The following is an 11255-nucleotide window of genomic DNA, read 5'->3' as shown; positions in this document are numbered from 1 at the left end:
CCCACTGAAAGAACAAGTCTGACAGAAAAACCATGTTCTGCCAATTTTGAAAAAGGCTCAGTGTTATTTCTATAAGTATTCGCAAAGGCCCATATTTGTGCAAACTATGATGAGAAAAGGCTAACAGGCACTAGAAATGTGGTACCAGGAAATGAATTTTTTTTTTTTTTTTTTAATATCTTCTTATGTAGTTCAAAGAATTGAGCTTTCACCATGATAAATCTCAGGGTTCTAGACCAGTCTTGGGGCAAGCTTATTTATTTTCCACAAGTATCACAAATGAATTTCTAACCCCCAAATCTCAAAGTACATTTTTTCAGTCTTTATTCACCCTCTACATGCAGGTGTTTACTGATCACTCATAAATCCAAGGCTGGAGACCAAAGCACTAGCCGAGTTCACTGTGTAACATTCTTACAGGTGTGTTCCAAGATATCTTGAATCTCATATGAGTTTATCTTCTCCCTCTTCCAGGCTTTCCCCCATGCCCCTCCACCCACAGTTTTTCAGAACTCCCTTTTCTGTACCTACTTCTGTTTGAAAATGACTTAAATTTTTTTAAATGAATAAATGCTTCATTCACTTTTATTCTTTAAATCCTGTCTATTTACCTTCTGTCTTACTCTTATAATTCACCTTTTCTAAATCCTGAAGCTGCTGTTTCGTTCATCTCTTATGAATTCTTTTCTGGACTGCTCGTAGGGCCCTTGAGTTACCTGATATCTCGAGTAGAAAAGACCCTTACAATGAAATGCAGAGTACATCACTATCGGGTATTCTTCTGCCCTTGCTTTCCTACATCAAATCTGACAAATATATTCTTATTGAGCAAACAGCAAATATAGTGAAGGCTTTTAGATGGCCAAAATATTAATTTTTTTAGCTTTGTGCCTCAGGTTAAGTCAACTGTTGAGGAAATCAAGAGCTGAAAATGGGGACTTGATTCTTTGACACCCATAATAGAAGACAGAGACTTTTAACAACTCGAGGTTGTAAAAAAGCCACCATGGAAAACTCTTGTGGCTATTTATCCAACACATTTCCAATCCTCTGCCTTGACTTTCAAGCCCTGTAAAGAATCAGTATCCTCCACTGGTTCCTGAGCACCTCCTGCCTAAAGCAGCTGCTGATGCCTCTTAACACTGACCAACACTACCCCAATGCTCAAGGAGCGTGAATCTCAGGTAGAGCACACACTTTGCATGTATGTGGCCCTGGCTTCCATCCTCCGTACCTCTACACTTTTTCTCTGCTTCAACACTATTGAAAACCAGTCTTGAGGGAATACAAATTCACTTCTCCTAATATTTTCCATTCAATTTCTGCACACATAGACAGAAAAAACACAACTCAATGGACTTCCTTGAATGCTCTTTCATTTCTATGCTATGAGCTTCTATATCCCTTAAGGTGACTGTGTCAGTAGAAGGAGTATGACAAAAAAGGGAGGAAAAGAAGAACCAAATGCTAACAAAATCTCTTCAATCACCCAAAACAAAATCGTGCTCATTAAGCTCCCATTTTGCACTATTATTAAAGAGAAAGACAGATGGGGAGGGGGAGGTGCTTGAAAGGGCCCTGCAGACAGTTTTTTTTGTTTTTGTTTTTGTTTTTTTGACTAATCCACAAAGCCCCCTAGTGAGGCTCTCCACTGGGCTACTTCCAGATATGCAGGTGTCTAAATTATTTCAGGGCAAAACTGAGTGCCTAAGTTTCCTTCTCTTTGATTCTCTTTCCCTTTATTCCTGACGAGGTGGCCGAGTGGTTAAGGCAATGGACTGCTAATCCATTGTGCATTGCATGCGTGGGTTCGAATCCCACCCTCGTCGTTTCTTCTTTTCCCCACTTGTCATGTGAGTAAGATTTGGAGCCGTAGGCTGCACAGTGGTTAAGAGCTTGGCTGCTAACCAAAAGGTAAAAAGTTTGGATCCACCGGGCAGTCTTTGGAAACCCTATGTGGCAGTTCTACTCTGTCCTATAGAGTCTCTGTGTGTTCTAATTGACTCAACTGCAACAGGTTTGTTTGTTTGTTTTTGACTGCTGACAGGTGATCAGCGACGCCCAAGGAGTGAAATACATCCTTGGAATATCATCTTCCATTCGGCCAAGCACGGATTCTCTAGACAAACATCGCTTTCCCCTTGCTTTTCATAACCTCACTCTACATGGTTTGGAGTCCCGATATTGCTCAGAGAAACTTGAATATGTTTTCCCAGGGAAAACCAGCTGTCATCAAGTCGATTTTCACTCATGATGACCCCATATGTGTTAGAGTAGAGCTGTCTTCTTTAGAGTTTTAGTGATTTTTTTGGTGTAAATCACCAGGCGCCTCTGGGTGGCTGGAACCTCCAGTCTTCCAGTTAGCAGCACGCAAGTTGTTAACTATTTAACTTCACCTTGGGACTTCTTTCCCAGGCAAAAACCGAACTCCAACTGCCCCATAGTATTTCTAGAGAGTGGCTGATAGACTGGAACTGCCTTTTGCTCAGCAAGTAAGCTTTTCACCACTTGTGCTACCAGGGCTCCTTCCAGGGACGGGGAGTGGTTAAACCCTGGGAGATGAAAATCTCAACCACAGGTATGCATAACCCTTCCCCCCCAAGCCCCCCACCATTGAGTGGATTCCGATTCATACTGACCCCATAGGGGTTCCAAGGCTGTAAATCTATGCAAGCTGACTTCCACGTCTTTCTCCCATGGAGAACCACCAACCTTTCAGTGAGTAGTTGATCATCTTAACCACTGCACGGCAAAAACCCACCAAACCAAACCCATTGCAGTTGAGTTGATTTTAACTCATAGTGACCCTCTAAAAAAGAAGTGTTAATTCAAATGGCTTCAGTTTGAAACTCCAAATTAGCTACTCCTTCTCCACACGGTCTTCATGGTATTATGGATTTGCCAGGCATCACACCAGGGTCCTGCACCTCCACTACTTCTGACTATCAGAGAATTCTGGGCCAAAGATACAGAAGAGCAGAACCTGAAAACTTGGCTAGGGAAATTTAGATCCACATAGAAAGAGAAAACTGATCCTAAGTGAAAAACAGTAAGTACATGGTGTCACGGACTGTGACTGTTCTTGCAAACACTGGAGTCCAAAACCATGGTCAGGAAATCAAGTAGTGGCTTTGTCTCTTGAAGCTGCAGCTCTGGTTCTGAGAAACACAAACAAGCATGAGGGAGGCATGTTGGGGGCTGAGCAAGAACAGCAAGCATATTAAACTTATTTTTTAACAGCCAACTCGTGCTCCTCGACAGGCATTCAAACCTCAGCCATCACAGAGGCTAAAAGAATAGAAGCTTCTGCCTCTTGCCAATTTTTACGGTGTCAGTCAATGCACACATGAGTTTTAGGAGGTAATCCTTAATCATTGTGTCTTCTTTTGCTTTTAGTTTTCATCCTGATATTTTTCTTAGATGTGAGAGGTTTGGAAACCCGAGTGGCATAGTGGTTAAGTGCTACAGCTGCTATTCACGAGGTCGGCAGTTCAAGTCTGCCAGGCGCTCCTTGGAAACTCTATGGGGCAGCTGTATTCTGTCCTATAGGGTTGCTGTGAGTCGGAATCACCTCGATGGCAGTGGTTTTTTTTTCCCGTCTTCGGGTGAGAGGTTTGTATCTTCCCGAATATTGGAATACATTATTTGCCAACTCTTTGGTTCCTCTCCAGCACTAGTCATCTCCCTTAGCCTAACCTCCCTCGAATAACCGGCTGAGGCTCAGTTGGCACTGGGAAGTAGCTGACATAGGAGCTTGGAGGCAGGAAGAAATTACAAGATAACACGGTGAGTAACAAAGTCCAATACAGAGTTAAAAGAGAAGTAAATGTCTTATATCAGGATGCAGTGGTTCCCAAACCTGGGAAACTGCCTGAGAACTTCGTGAATATATGTATTCCTGAATCCACCTTTGTAGATCCTGAATGGACTGAGAATCACTGGATAGGGAAAGGATGGGATCTATATCATTGAAAAGTCTCCACAGATATTTCCATTTTTCAGCTGTGTTTCAGAACTGCTAACCTAGGAAGTCGTGCTGAAGGAATTGGAGTGAACTGAGCCACCGAAAGTTTTTCTTTCACTCGGAGGAAGCACTGGAGACAGGATAAAAGGGGACAGTGAGAAGGAAGGTGAAGGTGACACATTAGTGATGAAGAATATGAAGGGAAAGATAAGAGGAGGGAAGTGGGTGTGGATGTGGAAGAACTAGAAGAGAAGGTGAAAGAAGGTTTGGAACTAGGTCTTTAGGATGCACAAAATATGGACGGCTAAGGAAGTACTTTGAGACTACCAGGGTTGCCTACGTCCCCTCTGTTCTCTCTACAAGGCAGGAAGTCAGAAAGTTCCCTTCCTCCTAAGGAAAACGGACTATGGGTGTTTTTCCAATAGGAACATGCAGCTCTTTTTGCTCAAGACTGCTGTGGTTTAAGAGAGCTCAGCAGCTCTTTCCACCTCTGGAAATAATTTTTCAACTGTGGATGCTGGAAGACTTAAGGTTTCCTGAGATATCCCTTTCCTCTGGATAGTATCCAAACACTTCACGGTTAACAAAGAGTTGGGATCACAGATCTCTGTGGTTGGGATCACAGATCTCCATGACTGGTGATTGGACCAACATTTTGCTGACCAGGAAGACGTGGTGGCATAGTGGTTAAGAGCTATAGTTCCTAACCAAAAGGCTGGCAGTTCAAATCCACCAGGCACTCCTTGGAAACCCTATGGGGCAGTTGTACTCTGTCCTGTAGGGTCACTATGAGTTGAAGTCCACTTGATGCAATGGATTGTTGTTTGTTTGCTGACCAAGATTATGTGGGTAGGTGTGAGTGTAGGAGGAATGGGAAAAAGAAAATCAGATGGAAACCTTCCTCCTGAAACTGCTGTCTTTTCATTGACACAGGCACAGGTGAGGGAAAAAAGAAGACTCAAAAGGAATTTGTCAACAGTCACTTCCTCCTACTTTCCATCTGTCTTTTTCTTTCCTACTTCTTAATAATAACGAGAAATTGTAGTAAAGGAGAACAGGCGGTCTGTGACACGGTGGGATGTTGTTGCTTCACCATCAGCAGGTCCTGAGTGAGCACCTTCTTTTACTCCAATCCCTCCTTACGTCATTGTTCTTAAGCAGTTAGGTTGGGAGGCCCATAGAGTGTCTAGGACTATGGTCCAAGAGAGTAACTATCAAGCAATTTATCCTTTCTGTGAGTAGGAAAAACACAAGAAAAGATATTCAGGAAGAGAAAAATGGCAGAAGTCTGGAACAAATGTGAACATATTCAAGTGCCAGTCAGTGAGAAAGGGAGATAACACTTGGAGGTACTGGGAATTGAACCCAGGGCCTCGTGCATGCTAAGCACGTGCTCTACCACTGAGCTATACCCCCTGTTACAAGAAAATTATGAGAACAATTCATAATACTGACTTCCAGCATGGTCTGTAGGCATATTAAAAGGTCAGTTTTTGCAAGTCAAAATCCATTATGTTCAATTCTTGTGTTCCTGAATTGCATCAGGCCTCACAGCTATGCAAGGAAAATGGAAAAAAAAAAAAACATTCCAACCAAATGAGTCTGAGATCTTCCAACAGCCTTTGGCTTCTTCAAGGACTGCTTTTAGCCAACTGCCTAAAAGTCTGTCAGTTCAGTCCACCACGAGGGCGAGTCTCGGGATTGAAAGTTCTGTTAAGTCTGTTGATTGTCTTCCTGAAACGTCGTTCTTCTCTGCCTATGAAGCTTACAGAAAGGCACAAAAGATAGTACAGGGGAATAGAAAGATGAGTTCCACGAGTGCTGCAAAGGAATGAAGATCCAGGTGAGGAAAGAAGACTAGAGGCTAACTAATTCACAGTACTTGACCGAAACAGGAGCCCTGGTGACGCCTTCGTTAGTAAGTATGGCTGCTAACCGAAAGGCTGACAGTTCACTCGTTGAAAACCTTATGAGGTCGGGATCGGCTCGACAGCAACAGCTCGATTAGATCGAAACGAAGAGCGACAAGTACAGCCACGCTCTTGCAGACGCCTGTGTCCCGCACCTGGGTTTGAAAATGTAGTTTTGCCTCCGCGATGCCGTAGCTCTGGTTTTGAAGAGACCGAAGTCAGAAGTCAAAAGGGAGAGGTGAAAGATGGGCACTCCTGTCTTTAAAACATCTCTTTTTAGAGAAAATTATTTCCTTAATGAGGAAAGAACAAGAGAAGCCCTTCGTGGGCTGGGCACAAACTTCAAAACAAATTCGCTCTTTATAAAGTTTCCCTGTGCCTGGAGAAGTCGCAAATTCCCGATGTGGTGCTACTGTTAATCCAGATATGATGGATAAAATCCAAATCTTGGATGGAGAGGACATGTACCGGAATGCATAGATTAAACAAAAAGAAGCAAACCCGTCGCCAGTGAGTCGATTCCAACTCATACCGACCCTATAGGACAGGGTAGAAGTGCCCTATAGAGTTTCCAAGAGCACCTCATGGATTCAAACTGCCAGCCTTTCAGTTAGTAGCCATAGCTCTTAAATTAGGCCGCCAGGGTTTACCAGTGCAGCTGTCAGCGGTGGGATTCGAACCCATGCCCTCGTAGAGAGAGAATCCTTAATCCAGGGCCTTAGACTGTTCAGCCACACTACCGCTTAGTTACGTAGATAAATTATTAACTTCATAGATTAAGTTATTACCATATTAGAAAGACAACTGTCTGAAAAAGAATGCAAGGAGGAGTGAGTGTGAGGAAGGGAATCAATAGGAAAGAGTGTTGGGGGGGAGGTTTATGGCTAGAGAAAGGATGACACTGACAGAAGGGGAGAAGCGGCAGCAGAGAAGTAGATGGCAGAGAGAAAAGGGATAGGGTTTGGAGAAGGGTCTGTAAGAAAAGATAGGATATGGACAAGCGTGCAGGTAGAAAGTGACCAAGTTCCCATCTTTACTATGCTGTCGGCAGGCCCTCCGAAAGAGAGAGGCTAAAGTAAATACTTTCAGAGCATATCTCCCACAAAAAGATATGACTGGTTTTGCTCTGGGCTACCTCCTGATATGCTGATGTCTAAATTACCTCAGGGCAAAACTGAGTGTATAAGCTTTCCTTCTCTTTGATTCTCTTTCCCTGTATTCCTGACAAGGTGGCTGACTGGTTAAGGAGATGGACTGCTAATCCATTGTGCATTGCACATGATAAGATGTCTCAATAAAGTAATGGGAATCCATCTTTGGAGGTGTTTTCTCAGGGAAAACCAGTTGTTATCGAGTCGATTCTGACTCACGGCAATCCCATGTGTGTCAGAGTAGAACTGTCCTCTCCAGGGTTTTCCATGGCTAATTTGTTGGAAGTAGATCACCAGGTGCCTCTTTGTTAGAAGTAGATCAGCAGGTGCCTCTGGGTGACAGGAACCTCCAATGTTTCAGTTAGCAACAAGCAAGTGTTAACTATTTAAGTCCACCTAGGACTCCTTTCCCAAGGAAAAACAAAAATCCAACTGCCCCATAGTATTTCTAGAGAGTGGCTGATGGACTGGAACTGCTGACCTTTGGCTTGGCAGCTATGCTTCTCACTTCTTGCCCCACCAGGATTCCTTCCATGGATAGGGACCGGTTAAACCCTAGAACATCGAAGTCTCAGCCAGGGGCATACATAAAAACCCAAAAAACTCACTGCTGTCCAGTCAATTCACACTCATAGTGACCACATAGGGTTTCCAAGACTGTAAATCTACAGAAGCCACCTGCCACATCTGTCTCCTGTGGAGCCACTGGTGGTTTGAAATCACCAATACTTCGGTGAGCAGTTGATCTCCTTAACCACTGTGCCAAAGTTAGCATTAATTCAAGTGGCTTTGGCTCTCAACTCCAAATTAGTTGCTCCTTCTCCACAGAGTTTTTGTGGTATTAGGAATTTTCCAACCATCACACCACGGTCTAGCACCTTCACTACTGCTGGCTATCACAGCCACAGCAAATAATTATTGGGAAAGAATACAAAAGCGAAGAACCTGAAAAATTGGCTTGGGAAACTTAAATGCAGATGGAGAGAAAAAACAGATCCTAAGCAAAAAACAGTAAGTATATGGTATCACGGACAGTCACTGTTCAAGCAAACCCTGGAGCCCGAAACACTGGTTGGGAAATTGAGCAGTGGCTTTGTCTTGTGAAGCTGTAGCTAGGGTTCTGAGAGCCACACAGAAGCATGTGGAACAAATGTTGGAGGCTGAGCAAGAACTGCAAGCATATTAATCTTTTGTAACAGCCCACTCCTCTTCCTGGACAGGCATTCAAACCTCAGCCATCACAGAGGCTAAGAGACTAGAAGCTTCAGCCTCTTGCCAAAATTTGTGGTGTCAGTCAACCCACATATGAGTTTTAGGAGGTAATTCTTAATCATTGTGTCTTCTCTTGCTTTTAGTTTTCATTCTGATATTTTTTCCCCCATGAGAGGTTTTATCTTCCTGAATATTGGAGTATTTTATATATCAACTCTTCGGTTCCTCCCCAGCACTAGTTATCTCCGCTATCCTAACCTCCCTCAAATAACTGACTGAGACCTCGTTGGCACTGGGAAGTAGCTGACCTGGGTGCTTAGAGGCATGAAGTTGTGGTTCCTAAACTTGGGGAACTGCCTGAGAACTTTGTGAATATATGTATTCCTGAGTCCACCTCTATAGATCCTGAATGGACTGAGAATCACTGGATAGGGAGATGATTGGATCTACATCTTTGAAAAGTCTCCACAGATGTTTCCATTTTTCAGCCGTGTTTGAGAACTGCTAGCCTAAGAAGTGGTGCTGAGGAAACTGGACTGAACTGAGCTGCTGGGAAATTTTCACTAGGAGGAAGCACTGGAGACAGGATAAAAGGGGACTTGGAAAGGGAAAGTGAAGGTGACACATTATGTGATGAAGAAAATGAAGGGAAAGTTAGGAGGAGGAAGGAAGGTGTAGGTGTGGAAGAACTAGAAAAGAAGGTGAAGGAAGGTTTGGAACTAGGTCTTTAGGATGCACAGAATTTGGATGGCCCAGGAGGTAGTTTGAGCTTGTCCAGGTTGCCTATCTCTCCTCTGCACTCTATACAATGTGGGAAATCAGAAAGTTCACTTCCTCCTAAGGAAAATGATTAAGGATGTTTTTCACATAGGAAGATGGGGCTCTTTTTGTCCAAGACTTTTCTGGCTTTAAGAGAGCTTAGCAGCTCTTTCCAACTCTGGAAATAGTTTTCTCAACTGTGGTTGCTGGAAGACTTAGGTTTCCTGAGAAATGCCTTCTCTCTGGATAGCATCTGAACACTTCTTCACCTTTAACAAAGAACTGGGTCGCTATGAGTGAGAATTGACTTGATGGCAGTGGGTTTTTTTTTGATGATCACAGATGTCTGTTGTTGAGATCACTGATCTCCATGATTGGTAATTGGGCAGACATTTTTGCTGACCAAGACTATGTGGGTGAGTGTGAAAGTGTAGGAGGAATGGGAAAAGTAAAATCAGAAGGAATCTTTTCTCCTGCTATCTGTCCATTGACACAGGCACAGATGAGGAAAAAAAAGAAGACTTGAAAGGAATTTGTCTAACAGTTACTTCCCCCTCCCTCTTTCCATCTGTCTTTTTCTTCCCTACTTGTTAATAATAATGAGAAATTGTAGTAAAGAAGAACAGTCTGCCTATGAAAATGGTGGAATGTTGTTGCTTCAGGGTCAGGAGATCCTGAGTGAGCACCTTCTTTCACTCCAGTTTCTCCTGACTTTATTGTGCTTAAGTAGTCAGATTGGGAGGCCCAAGGAGTGTCAAGGGTCATGGTTCAAGTGAGTAACTATCAAATGATTTCTCCTTTCTCTGAGTAGAAAAAAATACAAGGAAAGGTATTCGTAAAGAGAAAAATGGGAAAAGTACAAAAAAAATTACCCACGTTCAGCTGTGCCTCTGTGAGGAAACAAAACGTGCGCGATGTAGGGGGTTGAACACCCCTCCTCCCCCACCTCAAACTGCTCTACCACTGAGCTATACCCCCTATTAAGCAGAGCTGTGAGACTACACCATAAAACTGACTTCCAGCATGGTCTGTAGGCATTTTAAAATATAAGTTTTCACAAGTCAAAATCTATTATGTTAAATTCTTATGTTCCTGGACTGGATCCTACCTGGTAGCTATGCAGGAAGGAAGGAAGAAACAAAAAAACAAACAAACAAACCACATTCCCGATCAAATAACTAAGATCTTCCAGCAGTCATTGGCTTCTTCAAGGACTCTTTTGGCCAACTGCCTGAGTGTCAGTCAGTTCGAGTCTACCACGATAGCGTCATGGAATTGAACATTCTGTTAAGTCTTGTGATTCTCTTCTTGAAAAGTCCTTTTTCTATGCCTGGGAAGTTTGCAGAAAGACACAAAAGACACTGCAATGGAATACAAAGATGAGTTCCATGAGTGCTGGGAAGGAATGAACATCCCGGTGGGGAGATAACACTAAAAAAATTCGCAGTATTTGACTAGAACGGAAGCCCTGGTGGCACGGTGGTTAGGAGTTATGGTTGCTAACCATAAAGGTCAGCAGTTTGAATCCACCAGCAGCTCACTGGGAACCTTATGGGGCTGGATCGGCTCCATAGCCACAGATTAATTAGACCGAATAGAAGGGCAACAAGTACAGTCATGGCTCTTGCAAAGGACTTCGCCCAACACCTGGGTTTAGAAACAGGGTTTTGCTTCAGGGATGCTGTAACTCTGATTTTGAGAGAGAAGAAAGGTGGACACTCCTTGTGTTAAGAAGTATCTTTTAGACCTAATTATTTCCTTAGTGAGGAAAGCACAAAGGAAGCACTTTACGGGATGGGCACAACCTTCAAAACAAATAATCTCTTTTTAAACTTTCCTTAGGCCTGGGGAAGTCCACAAATTCCTTATGTGGGGCAACTGTTAATCCTGATATGATGGAGAAAATTCAAATCTTCTTGGATGGAGGAGAGGGGTGCCCGGAATCTATAGATTAAATTACTACTGCATCAGAAAGACACCTCTCCGGGAATTGGAATGCGAGGATGGGAGTCCTGCAGATTGGAGTGAATACAGAGTGGTGGGTTTATGGCATGAGAAAGGAGGACGCTGAGCAGAGGAGAGAAACAGCAGCAGAGGAGTAGATGGCAGAGAGAAAAGGAAAAGGGCGGGGAGAAGGACTTCTAAGAACTGATAGGATAGGGACCACAACGGAGGTGGAAAGTGACCAAGCTTGCATCTTTACTGTGGTTTCTGTAGTCCCTTGGGAAGAGAGAGGCTAAAGTAAGTGCTTTCAAAGCC

General features: G+C 43.4%; 2 non-coding genes across 2 annotated transcripts; one reads left to right on the top strand and one right to left on the bottom strand.

Moving 5' to 3' along the window:
* The first annotated feature begins 1747 nt into the window (after nt 1-1747).
* On the top strand, nt 1748-1829 carry TRNAS-GCU (transfer RNA serine (anticodon GCU)). The gene has a single exon. It is a non-coding gene; the product is annotated as a tRNA-Ser (tRNA).
* A 3479-nt stretch (nt 1830-5308) lies between these two features.
* Nucleotides 5309-5380, bottom strand: TRNAA-AGC (transfer RNA alanine (anticodon AGC)). The gene has a single exon. It is a non-coding gene; the product is annotated as a tRNA-Ala (tRNA).
* Nucleotides 5381-11255: the final 5875 nt, after the last annotated feature.

This window comes from Loxodonta africana, chromosome 1 (genome assembly GCF_030014295.1).
Source record: "Loxodonta africana isolate mLoxAfr1 chromosome 1, mLoxAfr1.hap2, whole genome shotgun sequence".
In the NCBI taxonomy this organism is placed as follows: domain Eukaryota; kingdom Metazoa; phylum Chordata; class Mammalia; order Proboscidea; family Elephantidae; genus Loxodonta; species Loxodonta africana.
This window is presented reverse-complemented; position numbering and strand designations above follow the sequence as displayed.